Below are 18500 nucleotides of genomic sequence, written 5' to 3'. Positions count from 1 at the left end.
CTCTGCTGCCTGTCTATTTGCCCCAGTGTATGATGACTGAGTTGTGGCTTTTCCCTCCCTATTTCAGATCTGGGGTCCCCACTACGAGTCCTGTGCTTCGTTTCCCCATGGACTACAGCTTTGTGGCAGCTGTTTGTTGACTTCACTATGTACAAGGACATATTTGCACTGTCATGTCAATTACAATATTTTGAAATCACAGCCAGACTCCAGATAGTTTTGTGCAAAATAGGTGTTTATTTCAGTGCTCAAAATGGGATGGGTGGTTTCAAGTGGGTGGGGGCTATGGTGAAGGAATGTCCATGGCAGAGTCCAGAGTAACAGTCACACAGGTGCATTGTCCAGAGGCCTGTGGAGAGATGGAGCATGGGCAGTTCAAGGATGGACAGGGTGACAATGTGGGACAGTGGGATGACATCAGGTGGTATCCTTTGCTGGCGGGGGTCTTGACATCCTACTCTGTCTTCTTGCGAGATCTCAGGGCCCTCTTGCGGGGTGGTTCTTCTCCTGCAGGAGGTGGGGGTCTGGTGGGCTGCTGTTGTGCGGGGGCCTCCTGTCCACTAGCGCCGGCGGAGGTGGTTGGCTGTTCTTGGTCCAGGCTAGTGGCAGGGGCCCTTTGTTGTTGTTGAGTGTCCGTCCTGGTGTTGATGAGGTCCTGCAGCAGCCCTACCATGGTAACCAGGGTGGAGGTGAGGGCTCTGATGTCCTCCCTGTACCCCCGATAGTGTTCCTCCTGCAGTACCTGGATCTCCTGGAACCGGGCCAGTACCGTCGCCATCGTCTCCTGGGAGCGGTTGTATGCTCCCATGATGGTGGTGAGGGCCTCGTGGAGAGTGGGTTCCCTGGGCCCGTCCCCCCCCTGTCGCACAGCTGCCCTCCGAGTTGCCCTGTTTCCCTGGGCCTCTGAACCCTGGCCGGTGTGCCCACTACCACTGCCCCCAGGTCCCTGTTGTTGTTGGGGTGGTGGGTTATCCTGGGTGCCCTGTAGTGGTAGACACACCGCAGATTGACGCGCCCTGGAGACAGAGGCATGGGCCCGCTGGGTGGGAGCTGTGCTGGTGTTCCCAGAGGGGTTTGGGTCTGTAGTGGCCTGTGCCTGTGTGAGGGGAACCGACTGTCCAGAGGTCCCCGATGGTCCGGGCTGGTCATCAGTGTCCAGGTCGACAGAGCTGCTGTCATCGCTGACGGCCTCTTGGGTGGGGGGTGTGGAGAATTCTGGGCCCTCCGTGGCGGTGTGTTGACGGTCGGGTCCTGCAGGGGTATAGAGGTATGGTTATAGTTTCAATGTGTGGCATATGGGTGTATCTGTGGGTTCCCGTGTCCCCAAGTGCTGGCATTCGTGTGTGGGGGCTTTGGTGAGGGTGGCTTGTGGGGGGGCTGTGTATATGCATTGGGCATGCTTTGGTGATGCGTGTCCATGCTTAGTGGACGCATGCAGGCCTAGGTTTTGGGATGTGTGGGTTGTGATGGTGAGACATTGGCAGGGAATAGGTGTGCTGGGGGTGGGGGTGAGGATGGTGGTGGGGGTGAGGATGGTGGTGAGGGTGAGGATGGTGGTGGGGGTGAGGGTGGGGGTGAGGATGGGGGTGGGGGTGAGGGTGGGGTTCGAGGATGGGGGTGAGGGTTGGGGTATGATTTGGCATGCAGGTGAGGGGGAAGCAGTAGTGAAGCTTCAACTTACCAGTGTCCATTCCTCCGCCAACTCCTGCGAGGCCGTCAGGATGCAGGATGTTCAAGACTTCCTCCTCCCATGTTGTAAATTGTGGGGGTTGAGGTGGGGGTCCTCCGCCAGTCTTCTGCACGGCGATGTTGTGCCTGGATACCATGGAACGCACCTTCCCCCGTAGGTCGTTCCATCGCTTCCTGATGTCTTTCCGATTTCTGGGGTGCTGTCCCACAGCGTTGACCCTGTCGACAATCCTCTGCCATAGCTCCGTCCTCCGGGCAATGCTGGTGTATTGGACCTGTGTGCCGAAGAGCTGGGGCTCTACCCGAACGATTTCCTCCACCATGACCCTGAGTTCTTCGTCTGAGAAGCGGGGGTGTCTTTGGGGTGCCATGGAGTGGTGTGTATGATGTGTGGGGTGGAGTATGTGTAGTTAAGTGTGTTGAGTGTGGTTGTGTGTGTTGTTTTGTGTGTGGATATTGTGTGGGTGATGGTGTAGTGTGCCTCTGTGTGATGGTATTCTGTGATCGCTGATGTGTCTCTCAGTGCTTCTTTCTGAATTTTTTGTCGTAGGGGTTTGTGGGTGATGTGGGTGTGTGTTTTATATTGTATTGTGTGTGTGGGAGTGGTGTGTGTATGTGTATCAGGTGTGTGGAATTCAAATCGGCCAATGTGGCTGAGTTTTGTTTGTTTGTGTGTATTCTGACCGCGGCGGTGTGTACCGCCAATGGAAAACCGCGTTTGAAAGACTGCCGCGTGGATTCGTGGGTCGTAATGGCATGGGCGTATTTCTGTTGGCGTGACGGTGGAGGTTTGGTCACCTCCACTTTTCCGCCGACCGCTGGTCTGGCGGTCTGTTGTGGCTGTCGGATTTTCAGAGGTTTGGCTGCTGCGGGTCAGAATAACCGTGGCGGGTTACCGCGACCGCGGCGGAATTACGGAGGATTTCTGACCGGCGGTAGGCGCCTTTTACCGCCGAGGTCAGAATGACCACCATAGTCTTATAGAATAAGCAAACATGAAATCGGTTGATGTCATCAGCTGGAGCCATATCGCCTACCTCACAAAAGGAATCCAACATCTTATAATGCAAGACTCAAACGGATGGCAGTACAGCAGTTCCTGATCACAGGGTCAAAACAATACAGTGCTTCTGCATCCGGTGATATGACCCAAATAAATGTCAGTGATGTGTCATAGGCACTTTGGACTGCAATGATGAAACACTTCAACAGCTACATACAGTTCTTACAAAAAGAGTGTTTAGCCAATCTGAAGGGAAACTAACATGATTTTGGACTAGGACTACATATTTTCTGCCCACTTGATTACACACATGATGCTTCAGGGCCATCACACATCACAAGGACCAAGTCCAGTAGAGTCTTCCAAACTTCCATCATAACATTGTGCAAGCTATCTTGGCACAGGTTATATACACCCAAAATCTGTGACCTACATTCCCAGGAACAATCCACGTCCACTTCATATGTCCGAACAGCATCACATACCTGCTAATGTCACAACTCAGAAATGTCCCATTGAAAATGTCATGGTGAAGGTATCTGAACAAATGCAAAAACAAGGAGTTAAGGGCCAGATGTAGGAATTTCCGATATTGCGACTCGGAAATTTGCTAGTAGGTGTGACTCGCAATTTCTGAGTCGCAATATCGGATGCAGAACGGTGTCTCAGACACCGTCTGCGACTCGCTATGGGGTCGCAAAGACCCACCTCATAAATATTAATGAGGTAGGTCGCATTTTGCGACCCCATAGCGAGTCCCTGCACTCACAGGGATGGTGGCCTGCTGAAGTCAGCAGACCTCCATGTCTGTGACTGCTTTTTAAATAAAGCATTTTTTTTTTTTTTTTTTTGCAGCCCGTTTTCCCTAAAGGAAAACGAGTTGCAAAATAAAAAAAATAACGAAACCATTTGGTTTTGTTTTTTCAGAAAAAACCTCTGAAAAAACATTTTTGGCAACATTCACAAAGGGGAAGGGGTCCCATGGGGACCCCTTACCTTTTGCGAATGAGTTACCACCAGTGTGACACTGGTGGTAACTGCGAATTGCGATGCGAGTCGCAAATAGGAAGGGAACACCCCTTCCTATTCGCGAGTCGCATTCACAATTTGCGAGTCGGTACCGACACGCAAATTGTGAATAAACATCGCATAAGGCTGTTTGCATGGTGCAAACTGTGATTTTTGCAGTTTCCACCATGCAAACGGCTTCCTACATCTGGCCCATAGTTATCAAAACCATACGTGACACAATTCACATAGCAAACGTTTGGAGAACACAGTCCATGTTATAAATGTCACACAAACAAAACAACATCTCCAAAATGTGATTGTGTCAAAAGCTTACTCCTCAGACACACTTTGCCACTATTTGCCAGAGCTTTCAAACAGATATACACATCAAATCATCACAACAAGAGTTCATTGTACAGTCAAAGTCATGACATCTGACGATGTACTTTCACTCATAAGAAGAAACTGTTGTTGAGCTCTTGTCACAAATAACTTATTCCACTTCACCACTATCATCTCCATTTGGTATTTCCTGATTCTTATCCGGAGGCACCACAAGCTTCCCCCTTTCTGGGATGTTAGGGATGTTCCTTCGCAAGGTAATGTTACGGAGGATGCAGCATGCCACTGCAACTTAACACATCTTCATAGGTGAGTAAAATAGGGCTCCCCCAGTCTTGTCCAAACAGCAAATTCTGGCCTCCAGTATCCCAAAAGCCCACTCAACTGTCCGTTGTGGTCTTCCATGGGCATCATTGACGCGGACTTCCCCTGGTGTAGTTGCATTCCTCAGCGGTGTTAACAACTAAAGTTGGTTGGGATATGCTGAGTCTCCTCTATTTTAATGAGACATAAGTGAAGCAATAAGTCACACACTTTTTTGATTGAAGCACCTGACATTGCACACACAAGATCACATTAGATGAACTTTCCAACAAGCCAGGCCGTACTGGTTGCAGTTGCGACATCAGCTGGGGTATGGTGCTTTTCCATATAACAAAGGAGTCATCGGCTGAACCTGTAACCGGGCACAGACTTTGGAAATGTACAGATCTGGCTATCAGACAACCTGCACATTGATTGAATGGAAGTTTTTTCTGTTGCGATAGACTTGTTTACTGGCATGAAGCGGCACCAATATAATATGTGTGCCATTAATGGCTCCCCACAACATGTGGGAGGCTACTAAATCCACAGATGTTGATCTTCACATTGGCTAAATTTTCACTTCTGGGGATACTGATGTACTTGTCAATGTGTTTCATCATTGCTGATAGCATGTCTCTTAAAACATCACTGAACATAGGTTCTGACTTACCACCAGATATATCAGGGTATATTGAAATGACCCTGTGGCCAGGAAGTGTAATACTGCCATCTGTCTCACAATGGGTGGTACACATGTTGGATTATTTTTTGGAGGCATGAGATCTGGCTCCAACTGACAACATAGATCTTGGATTGTTTGCCTATTCAGATGGAACTGCTTTATTATATCACTTTCTTCTATGGTCTGGAGGTCTGGAAATGGAAGGTAGACTGGAGGTAGTCTCATTATCCCTCTAACAGGGTACCTATTTGTAGAGTTAAATTATTTGTAGCATTACTCACTGTGTCCAGACCAACATATCTGATGAGTAAGACCAAAGTCATGTCACTAAACATCATTGACTGGAAAATACATTGCAAACATTACACATCAAAACAGTCTACTACTCAAGCTCCAGCATGGTTGCCTAGACATGTGTCTACTACATATTGAGGATGTTGTTAGCAATGTGTAAAGTCCCATAAATCACTCAGCCCAGATCAGGCCTTGGCAAACTGTGGTATGAGACCAATGTAAAGTTCACTGAGCCCTTCAGAGTGCCATACAACCCTATACTCACATGTAGGATGGCCACAGGATGTACTGCCATGCATGGAAGTGATGGAAATGTGATGGTCATGTAGGTTCTGTATACTCAGCATGCAGTGGGCAAGGCTGGTCAAAGACTTTTCCCAGTATGGGACATAGCCCAGGTTGGTGCACAGTAACTTTTCCTATGCAACTGAGGCACTGGTCCTACTTCCTGTAGACCTTTCGATCCTTGAATGTGACCACAATTCTTCTTCTTAAGCAAGATTTGACCTCAATGCTTTTACATTGACTACATAATAGAATGGGGATAGAGCTAACCACCTGACCTATTACTTTTTTCCATTGACCTTTATTGTCAATGTGTGTCATTGATTAATGACAGGCCCATTACTCCCACATGTTTATTGGCACATTTCCAGAGGTCATGTTTGTACAGTACGGGCCTATTGCACAGGTGACACACCTATCTGCTCCTCTTGTGCCCTTTGATATTGTGAAGTATGTTTTGACCACCAAAAATACTGTCACCGACTGCTAGGTACAGTGAACCGCGGTTCTATGGCATCTGTGGCCAGCAGTGGACTACACTGATGATTGTGAAGAAGAATCTACATTTCAAGAGAGCTTTACACCTTTTGAGATGTTACTACACATTATTATGTGTTGTAACACATTTAAACGTCAGCAAAACTATTTTCCACTGCCAAAATGGTGAATGCCTGACGTTGACCACACGCAAGGAGTATCCAACCGCAACAGACACAGCCATAGGCTAAAGTTGTTGAAGGTGAATGTGGCAGCCCAATGGCTGTGCCTGTTGACGGTGATGACCACGTATGTGGCGTACATGTACGCCACAGTTTGGAAAATAATTCACTTGCCTCCTGACACTGCTGCCATCAACACTTCCACAACTTGAGCTGCTGTGTACCCTCCCTGAGAGCAATTATGCCAGGCCAAGCAGGTGAAAGGGCTCCTGCCTTCTCTATAGAGGAGCTGGAGAAACTTGTTGAAAAGGTCGTTCCCCTGTATGGTCAGCTCTATGGCTCACCAAATGAACTGGTAACTATCTCACATACATTGCTTAGTGACAGGCCCATTACTCCCACATGTCTGTTGGCAACTTTCCAGAGGTCATGTTTGTACACTACAGGCCTATTGCACAAGTAACAAACCCACAGAACAGATAGTTGGTCGATGCAGGGGAGATCATGGCATGTGAATCACTAGCTTTGTTACATGCACCCAATACGACCAAAAATACCTTGGCATGTTGAATGTAATTTCTACAGGAGTGCCACATATGGTAAGTGGTGCTTCCTGTGATACCAGTACATATTACACAAACCTACTCAGAATTGGGGTGAGATTTCATTATGTAGACCACATTTCCACACTTCCACAGGGAAGAAGCTTTCTGTGACCCCCATGCCAGCCCTTTCATTTTCACCTAAGTCTTAGGATGTAGTCTGTACCATGGTAGTTGCCTGTATATACCATGTGCAGTGATGTGTTTGGATGTTAAACTGTCTGTAAAGTCATGCTCAAGTAGTTTACCCTTCAGAAGTTCACAATGGTATGTTGTGTTTCCTAGTGGTTCCCATCACAGTACATGTTGCTTGGCCTTGGGCTACATGATATCAGTGGGCTTGCTTGGTCAGTGTAGGCCATGACCTGGTTTGTGGATAGTCAGCAGATGCCTCCAAAAGTGTGCGTTTATGTCTTTGTACTTATCAGTATGTGTGTTTTGCACATGTTGTGTGCTAGGTGTTTCCAAAATGTGTATTAAACAACCAGTTACCCTAACAAAGTGCAAATGTGACCTCTTTATTTTTCTATTACATCCACGCAGGTCAACGCCCATCAAAAGCAAAGGATTTGGAGAGCCACCGCCCAGACGGTGCAGACCCTAGGGTCTATCACCGGTGGAGCATCCACTGTTGAAAAAGGTAGGAGGAGCTGGGATGCTGGACCCTGAAGATGGCGGAGGTCCAGCTGGGGCTGTCCTCCCAGAATGCGAAGGGTGCACACCGGACCCTGACCCCCCTCATAGCCTGCATACTGGCAGTGGCCTACCCTAAGCTTGATGGGCTTGTGAGGGAAGCACAGCACCAACAAGGGGGTGAGTCCTGTGCAGATTCATACCTCTTACATTGCAAGGTTAATGTGTTAGAGGCAGCTATCTCCCCCTGAATATTGGAGCTGGCCAATGTGTGATACAGATGATGAGTTATGATTTGTGTGGGTATGGCAGTTGGTGCATGGTGATGTGCCTTGCCTCTTGTCCTGTTGAAAAGGGACACAACAGAGTCCACTACCAATAGACTCTCTTGAGCAGAGACATTGCTGAGTGCAGTGGTCAAACATCTCATGTTGTTTCATATCGTGGGTCTCATTTGTATCCAACAGTCTTCAGTCTGTCAGCCCCAACATCAAACAACATGAGGTAATAGTTCACTGTATTCAGCTATGTGTCTGCTCAAGAGAGTATCTTGGCATTTACACCCACCAGGCTACTTGTCTTCAGTGTGCCGAGAGTGCTGGTGCCTCGCTAATGTCTCTCATGTGGTGGTGGCCATCAACCATGTGACATAGCATACATTGTCCTTTGTGTGCAGTCACTGAGCAGTTCTTTCCCCTGGTAAGTAGGGAATGTGAGGTTAAATGATTTGGGTAACATCACTGTTGGCATCAGTATTTGTGCCTACATGTTAGCATGTGTACCTTGCACTTTTATAGTACCATTTCCAATACTGTTCCATACGTGGTCTACCTGTCTTTATGGGGTGATGTTTGATTCCATCACATATGTGTGTATGCCAAAATCTCTTGTAAAATAGTTTCATATGATGGGTTTACAGTGCATGTGGTACCACAGACAAGAGTGTGTCACCATTGGTTGTTGCGTCACACATACCCTAACCCAGTGGTTTCCAACCTGTGGTCTGGGGACCCCTGGGGGTCCGCGAGGCTCTTCAGGGGGTCCGCGACTGCTTAGAAAATTAATTTATATTAACAGATTTGTCGCCCAGCTTTCAATAATGACTCAGTGAGGGGTCCCTGGATTCCAGTAGTGATTCAATGGGGGTCCTCGGGTTCCGGTAATGATAAAGTGGGGGTCCACAGAAGTCAAAAGGTTGGGAACCACTGCCCTAACCCATTACTCCCTGTCATTTCTCATAAACAATTGCTGAAGCAATGAAGGACATGACAGATAGACATACAGCACTTACCTACAATGTGCATTTCCATGCCACTGATGTTGATTTATTTGGCTAAGTGCTTTGCTCATGTCAATTGTTGAAAGTTCATTACCTGGCCATTGACATGCATCAGGAAGTGACATGCAGAAACACTGAGATCATATGTGAGTGTGTACACTCAGTAATCCAATGGAATCTGTGTTTGCATGACATAAAGGCACAGAGATGTGCCTTCCCATTGAGAGACATGTTAAAGGCCTTCGTTTGGAGATTCCCTGACCCCTAAAAAGATTCAATGGACTATTGCCTTTTAGTTATGCAATGTTAAGAAGGTGTTCGCAGCAGTACTAATTGAATCAGGTGATTTCTCTAGACCTAGCTGACTCATTGTGCTGTGGATATTTGTTGACAAATCTCCCAGACATTTTGACCAGATTGTTTCCAGTGTACATTTTTGTGTAAGATGTGTTATCTAGCAAGGCAACATTAGTACAACTCCCAATACACTACTTAGGCAATGTACATATTGTGAAATTACCTTTGACGAGTTTTTACAGTGTGACATGAGCGTTTCCATGTTACCTTCTTTGGGATACAGTGCTTCTTTCTGAAATATAATTGGATTATTTGGCCATCATTTCATCATGATGTGGTATTGTGTATATGAACAATTGCTGGTTGCAGGACCTGGTGTGGAATCTGTGGAATGTCCTTGGAATTTTCATTATATTTGATGCCAACAGGCTAGTGAGGGGTGCTACAAGAGCCAAATCATTCAAGATGACAAAGGCCCTCATTAGGACCTTGGCGGTAAAATCCGCCTACCGCCGCGTCAACGGCCACCAAAAGACCGTCGCCGTGGCTACCAGCCGTCCGCCATATTATGACCACAGCCGGATTTCCACCACAAGGACGGCGTAAATCCAGCTGTGGCCATGCCGGCGGATGGCGGTAAGGTGGCGCTGCTGCCACCAGCAGCACCACGCCAGTAGACCGCTGCAAACTGTATTATGACACATGATACGGCCTGGCGGTGTTCTGCTGGTGGACGCTGCAGCAGGCCGCAGTGTCCCGTCCTGTCTCCTGCCGGAGGACCCCCTGGACACAGGTAAGTGGGTGCTCCGACAGGGGAGTGGGTGTTGTGTGTGTGTGTGTGTGTACGTTTGTGCATGCATGTATGCAGGTGTGTGTTGCATGTTGTATGTGTGTGCATGTCTGGGGTGTGAGTGCGTGTATGTTGTGTTCTGTGAATGCGTGTTTGTGTGTATGTTTGAAAGTGTGTGCAGATGTGTGTGTGAATGGATGTATGCATGTGTGGATGAATGTGGGAATGAGTGTGTGTCTATGCGTGTGTGCGGATGTGAAGGGAGGGTTGTGTATGAAGGGGGGTTCTGGAGAGGAAGAGGGAGTGGGGGAATCTGTGGAGGGGGAGGGGGTGAAGGAGACCCCTATCAGTGACAGGGAACGGATTCTCTGTCACTGATAGTGCCTACCGCCATGGTTTTCATGGCGGTAGGGAAGCCACTGAAACCATGGCGGTAGGCGGGGTCATAATCGTGCAGGTGGGCAAGTGACGGCTGCGGGCTGGAGAGTGATATCTCCAGCCCGGCGGCCGTTACCACTGTGGCGGTCGGTGTAGAACATTGGTGGTTTGGCTTCAGCCATTCCGCCAAAGTCATAATAAGGAGGAAAGTCCCGCCAGCCTGTTGGCAGTACTTTCCATCATATTACCGCCGAGCGCACGGGTCATAATGACCTCCACAGTCTCCTATTTGATCCGTGATTGGAAAACTTCACTCTTCCAATTGAATTTGTCTGTGATTCTGATTTTCCTGTGTGCAAATGTTTACAGTTCATGAAGCATGCATGCATGTGGTGTTGCAAATGTTGGAGGCACATTGGAAGACCTTGTGGCTGGGGGCTACTGTACATAATGGCAACGTTTTGTAATCAAAGCTGTTGTTCAAGTGTGTTCAGGCACATGGACAGAACCTATTTGTATTTGTCATTTCAGCATCATCATTGACATGTGGAGAAGACAGGGCCAACATTAGTGGGGAAGCAGCTGGCCACAGTTCCTTCGGTCACAAGACATCAGACACAGAGGGACCCCGTGGCGCAGAGGGTGAGGGGGTTGCCACGGAGGAGATCATCTCCACATCAACTTTTTTGAGTCAATCTCCAGTGGGCACTCTCTAGTGGTAGCGAAACACTCAGGACCTGCACCTACTCCATCCTTGTCTGCCACACCTAGTTCCATCTCCACCCTTCCTGTTGTTCCCCAGCCAGTTGGCCCGGCCCGCCCTCCCAAGAGGGTAGCCATCTCCTTCGTGCCAGATACCCCCTGCCCCTGTTACCTCTGCCGCTGTGAGTGAGGAAGCTATTGACCTCCTGAGGAGCCTCTCTGTGGGTCAGACTGCCATTCTGTATGCCTTTCAGTTGCAGGGCTCCCAGATACAACAGATGGTTGCATACCTGGAAGGCATTAACAGTGCTATATCTAGTCTAGAGAGATATTTTCAGGTTGTGGCCTCCTTCCTCACAGTAATCTTCTACCCCTCGCAATCCTCCCCATGACCTTTTTCTTCCCCATCCAATGTCCCTGCTCCCATACCCGTCCAAAGCACATCTGCACACACACCCCAATAGCCTCAAGCAGCACACATAAACACAAACACCTTAAGACACACATGCATGCAAGCACTCAACAGTCAGTCCCCCACCCTCAACCACCACCACTTCCACCATACCCCTAGACACTACCCCAATACCCACAGACACAGCCACCTCATTCACCATACCCCCAGATACCACCCCAAAACCCACAGATACAGCCATCACATCCACAATACCTCCAGACACCACTCTAACACCCACAGATACAACCACTGTAACCACTATAACCCCCTACACCACCCCAACACACACAAACACAACCCCCTCTCCGCCATAGCCCCAGATACCACAGCAACACCCACCGACACAGCCACTGCATCCACAAAACCTCCAGACACTAACCACATAGACACAGCCACCACTCTCTCCATACCCATCACATCCACGCCACAGCCCACCAAGAGACATAAATGCCCACACTCACACATGCAACAGACACCAACTAAACACAAACATACTTCAGGCACACACACACACCAGCACTAACAACACCCAAAGCCACACATGACACAGGCACTTCCTCAACCTCCCAACCCCTAATCCCTCCTACACACCCTCCTCACTTTCCCAAAGAAAGTTTGATGTTTTCCCTTGCCCTCACCCCTATAAAGACCACCCACTCCCAACACTAAAATGACCCCCACTCATACCCCACCTCAACCCTTCCACACCCAAGTCCTCCCCTGTGACACCTTTTCCCCCGAGCCTGTACCCAGCCATACCCCACCCAAACACAAGAAAAAGCCGACCCCTCCCAAAGTGAAGCCCAATCCTCCCAAGACCAAACGCACCCATCCAAAACCCAACCCCACTCTCCCAATTGTGTTCATTGCATTACCTGGAATGCCCTTCTAGATGCCCTTCCTGTGGAGGTTCCTGTGGCAGTGATCTGTGAGGCAAGGTGTGGGGCACAGCAGTGTGCTCAGTACACCTTTGAGCAAGGACTGGCCATTAGTCTTTTTCTCCATTTTTGGAGGGTTGTAAATAAAGTTCATTTGTTAGCTTTGCTACACATTGGTCCTGCCATTACTTGTCTACCTTTTTGATGTTCAGGAATAAGTTGTAAGGTATGAATACAGTTGTGTCTGTTTCACCTTGATTAATGGTCCATTTGATATGGTTGGTTACATCTTACTTTGGAGCCAGTGCTAGAGTCACCCAAGACAAGGGAAATGTTCTATGAATTAATGTGTGGGATGTAATCCAATTGAGGTGGCAATGCAATGGGTGTTGTTTCATATGGTTAGTATTTCTTACTAGCTTGGCCACTGTCAACATATATTGTGTTACATTTCTCCTCTGATGTAGATTGGATATTTGTTTAATGTGTGAAAGCTAGAGGTTTGTTTGTCCACACATGGATGATGGTCCATTGTGCTACTTTCCTGTACAATTGAAGGGACATTTTAATGTATGTACCTTACACCTAATTTCTCTAAATGTGAGACCCATGGTGTCATTGGTGTATTTGCCTTGTAGACTTGCACTTACACATTTGCCACATGGGCATGACACTTGATTATGCTATTGGTTGTCCCTAATATTTATCAGGCCAGAGTTCCTGTGAAAATAGTGTTTTGAGGCATGTACAAAGTGAAATGTGTCCCAGGGTAGCAGCCTTCCTGGCATCTTTCTGATGCCACCATACTTATTCTGCACTGATTGTTTACATTGTGTGTCTTGGATGTTTGTCACACAAATTATTCAGCATCCCATTTACCTTACATTCTCTTACAAGGTGGGTGATATGTGTGAGTCCATTACAAGGCTTTTCAGGCAATATGTGTGTTGGGTTCAATGACACATCCATACAGATGTGTGAGTTCTGTCACAACAGGCCCTGGCATGGGAAAATTGTGCGGGTGTCACATGAATTTGCAGGTGTGATATTGATGTGGATCTACTGTTGTATGACACAATATTGGGGCCACATCACTATCCCCGAAACTGGGATTTGCACACATGTCAGGTTAAGTAGAGTGTGGCTATGGAATGTCAGTGACCTGGCCAAAGAGGGTGCCATGGAGCTGTGATTGGGACATTTGTTGTGGACAACTCTGAACTGAGGAACATAACATATGTTTGGGCGATGGTGCACAGTCCTCATACCAGGTCAGTGGCGGACCATCAAGTTGATGTGGAGTTGGAGAAAATGGTTTGGTGTTTGGCTTACCGTTGGCTGCGTCCACAACAGCATCGAATTTGTGTACCATCGAGCAGCACAAGCAGTGGCAGGACATGTAGGATTGGATCCATGATGGAACAGGATGTGTGAGGCTGCCTACAGGTGAGTTTTGGCCTCATATCCCTCTGCTTCTGCCAGCTGTGATGATTGAACCCCCACAGTTGTGTCAGTGGAAAGCAACCTTGTGAATGGGACAGAGGTTGAACTGCCAATCCACCCTCTGATAAATGCATTGGCCTATCACGCTAACACCACAGTCTAGATTTGCTGGCGGTGTGGGCAGGACAGCGGCAGTCTTTCGTCTATGTAACCGCATGTATCGTAATACGGCATTCAGACCACCAACACCGCAGTGGTAAGACCGCTGCTGCCGCCACGGAGGTCCACAAACCGTCAAACTCGGAATCAGGCCCTATGTTTTTCTCAAACAATCATACCTGATGTACATACATAAAGAAAATGTGGCCAGAAGGCTGCATTTATGGGTTGTTAAATTGTCATTTACATTTTGCTTCTGCCCAGCTCTCCGTAAAGCAAGGGGCAGTGAGTCAGCCCACTGTACCCTTGGCTTTCCACACTCCGACTGACTGCACAGTGCCTGAGCATAGGAAAACATATGCCTAAGAAGAGCTCTTTTCTCTTCAGTTCCAAAACTGGTTCAAAGAGTGTTATTTTATGTATCTGTAACTCTAAATGCCAACTGTAGGAAATTGTGTTACTGGTTGGTGGGAGTGAAGCACTACTCAAGCAGCAACCATAATCCCTGTTAGAGTGAAACACAAACTAATCCCAAATTATCAAGTGCTTAACCCTCTGGTAGTTTGGCAGAAAAGCTGTCAGCCTTAATTTAGAGCCAATGTCTAGAGTATTTATGTAGTACTTTAACCAGTAATAATGCAATAATAATACACAAGAAAAGTCCCACGCGAATTTAGAAAACTAAAGTAACATTTAATGAATTATTTGAAATAAAAACAACAAAAATTGAATCAGTAGAACCGGAAATATGCAGTTATAAAAATGTAAGTGAAAATAGTGCCTAGAAGCACAAAGCACCAATTGTGATTATCTGGGACCGGGACAAGGTCACAAATTAAGGCCGACCACAATGTAGTGCAGGCATCAAATGGTTAAGACAAGAAAATGCCAACTTTCAAAAGTGGCATTTTCAGAATTGTGACTTAAAATCCGATATTACCATTATAGAGGGTTTTAAATTACAATTCCTTAGACAACAAACCTGACATTTCTACCTGCTCCCAATTGAATTACTAAATGTAAAACATTAACCCAATCTTGTCCGATGGGAAAGATAGACCTAACAGCGGTGAAAAACAAATTCAGGAGATTTTCACTACTGGACATGTAAAACTTAAAAGTATATATCCAACTTTTTATATACACTGCCCCCTGTCTTCTGGGCTGTTTAGGGCATACCCCTATGGGTGTTGTATATGAATTGAAAAAGAAAGTTTGGGCCTGCCAAGAGGTTTATCTTGCCAGCTTGAAATGGCAGTTTAAAACTACACACACAGGCTGCAATGGTAGACATGAGACATGTTTAAAGGGCTACTTAAGTAGGTGACACAATATGTGCTGCAAGCCCACTAGTAGAATTTAAATTAAAGGCCCTTAGTACAAATATTACCACTTACTAGGGACTTAGAAGTAAATTAAATGTGTTGATTGGGTGTAAGCAAATTCCATTGTGTTTAAAGGACAGAACACAAGCACTTAAGCACTGGTTAGCAGTTTTAAACTCTACAGAGTCCTAATGCCAACGTAAACAGGTTCAGAAAACAGGACGGTGAAGGCAAAAAGTTTCGGGATGACGCTGTACAAAGGGCCAAGTCCAACACCGACAATTTAACTACCTATAGTCCTTTTTAAAGTTTATGTTATAAAGTGCTCAAGTGACATTGTAGCATTGTAATTGCCTGCAGTTTGAGTTATTGGTTAAATGGTGATTTATTCTTGCCTCATTCACAAATAATAATAATAAAATGCATAGTGCAGTTTAAAATTTTGTTCTTTGAAAAACATAAAATAGTCACATCAATGCATATTATTTATATGTAATGTTTTAATTGCCAGCATAAGGTATCCATGTTTAGGTGATGCCATATGCTTCCCTTTTTACCATTTAACCACGCCCACCGCATGCCCATCCCTATCACTCATTCGTGGACTTGCCTTTAAAAAATCCTTTGTTATCATTGGTAAATGCTTCACGTTTGTCCCTCCTTAGGGCGGTTTGGTTACCGCCTTGGACATCAACCCTGTTACATAGATAATTGCACGTTTGTCGATAGGTTTGACTGTGAGAAAACTTCTTTTTCCTTTTGTGTCTCTCCTTTGTGCTCATGCTTATGACTGCCATGGTGCTTTTAATCAGCTTGCTTATATCAACTATTTTATTTTCATTTTCAATTTAAGGGGCAAGAAAAGTCCAGTTAGGAATTTACCATGTTAAGAGCTCTAACTTGAACAAACGCGAGACCCATTGCATTGCAAATGCTTGTTTATTTTTGTGGCATATGTATGAAATAAGGAATATAAAAGATTAACTATTGCCCCAGCTGCCAGGGCCAGACCTTTTGGCTTTGTTAATGCTTGTTAAAAAGTGCATCTTTTGAATCCAGACATCAGCTTGCTGTTTTCATGAAATATTCCCATATTTGGCTTTCGTCCTAGATGATGAAATAGGTATGCTACTGGGTGTGGAAGAGCGAAAGTACATCGTCAGAGATGATAATGCAGCAAGAATGGTCCTTGTGCAACTCTCCCCCAGTTTTTACACCATGGAACATATCATCTTAGCATGTTACCTGAAGGAAACAGGGCTACAAGGCTCCCACATCCAGTTGTTTTCCATTCCAATAACTTTGTTCTTAGTTTGTAAGGCTGGTGCATTTTACATCTGCCGGCATGGTAAGCTTCTTTGGAGTGGAGCCGGGCTCCATTATATCATTGATACTTTGTATTTGTATGTTCACCCTCTGCAGACTTAGCCACACTTTTGGCTGCGCATCGAAAAGTTGATGAAGGTGAAATCCAGTTTATCATTTATTTAGAGCACCGAGCGTGTGTTTGTGCCGTCCACATCCACACGGCCTGCGGGCAGTAGAAAACCGGATGATCCATAACTACTTAATGTTACTTTGTGAGCAAGACTGGCATACGGATCGTTAACAAGTATACAGAGTGCTGTGACAACTCTTCATGGCTGGTTATAATGAGCATTGCATCCATGCCTACTGGACTGGACCAAGAGCTCTCCATGAATGTCCTGATAAACAAATTGTGCATTTCCACTTTTCATGTCCTGTGCCTGTTAGGAGGTGCGCTTCCCTTTCTCCAAAAGAGTGTTATTCTTCTGTTGTTAATCCATACTTCCTGTCAAAAACGGACTACTGTGGTAGTTTATATCTGGACTTGCTAGCTTTCACTCTGCTGAAACTTCAGTAACTCCAGAATGCAGCTGTGTAACCTTTTTTAGCCATTTAAAAATGTTCCTCCACGGTTCCCAATCCTGAAGAGGTCTACACTGGTCAGCATAGTAGATACCACAGTTCAAGTGGATCTGTTTAGTGCCTAACGCTTACCATGATCCAGCGGAGCCCTGCCCGCCAACTTTCCATTATCATTTCGTTGAACACTTTGCACGCGTAGGGACACATTGTGCGCGCAGAGACACTTTGTGCACGCCCAGATATCAGACGACGTTTGTTGGGGATCAATGGGACTATACATTATGTAGCAAATTTTGGGGGTTCATTTTAAAGCCCCCTTCTCTAAATCAGGCCATATATAAATGATTTAACTCAGCCAGAGATTGAGTATTGAGTGAGATTATTTATACTGTATTTGAGTTCTATTTTTTTATCACCTCCAGAAGTCACCTTTGACTGCTCGTTACTTAAACTTTGAGAGGCAAGTTTAGAAAATTAACAACTCTGGTATCCAAATAGAATGAACTAACCTAGTCTTTTGAGTTGACATACCAATGGTATATATCGGTACCTTCACGCATACTGCCCAGTAACTACCACAAATACGAAATAAATATGCATTTGCAGCAAGTAGCAGTGTGTATCATTCTCGGGTCTACAGTACTGTTCAGCAAATTGTTTGATCCTGAGCAAATCATACTCTACGTGTGCCTCTTTCCACTTATCTGACAGAATGCCAGCACCCTGAAACAGACTTAGTGGAAGAAGTAAACGCTAAGGGCACATTCACAGGACAGGGCCCCATCGCGATAGCCATGAACATATTCAGAGATGTTTATGACGGGGCTGGATTTGCTTCACAACACAGGAACCGCTCCGGAAGCTGCTTTGTGCAAAAACCCTTCTGCGCTGCAGCTCATTCCTGCTACTCACCAATAGGGTCCTTTATCACAGCTCATAAAGGGCTAAAAGAGTGAGAGCTGCTTTTCCTTTGAGAGATTTAACATTGTCAGAGAGCCAACATGCTGCAGAGTGTGCGCCCTGCAGTGCCTCTGTGCAGGCAGCCAAATTGCAGTAAAAAAACTAGAAAATGTGGGAAGCTTGGCTCCTCTAACAGGCCCCAACTTTTCCATTTTTATAAACCATCAAGGGCTCTGCTCTGAAACCCAGCTGTTACTTCCGGTCCATCAAGGGACACCTGTTCCTATGGGAGGTCGATAATTTAGGTTATAAGGCTGAACACGAGGGAATAGATTTCCACCACGACTGAATCAAATTGAATCATTTCTTGAATTTAGAAAGGAAGGCTTCGAAGACCTTCTTATTATTCCAGATGTTGTTTCTCAGACCTGCTGTATATGTTTGATTGTTTTCTAGCGCCAGAAAGCTGATGCTAGTGAATGTCCCGCTCTAGAAGAAA

The sequence above is a fragment of the Pleurodeles waltl genome, chromosome 6 (assembly GCF_031143425.1).
Source record: "Pleurodeles waltl isolate 20211129_DDA chromosome 6, aPleWal1.hap1.20221129, whole genome shotgun sequence".
Lineage (NCBI taxonomy): Eukaryota > Metazoa > Chordata > Amphibia > Caudata > Salamandridae > Pleurodeles > Pleurodeles waltl.
The sequence above is the reverse complement of the archived record's forward strand: the minus strand, read 5'-3'. Positions refer to the sequence as shown.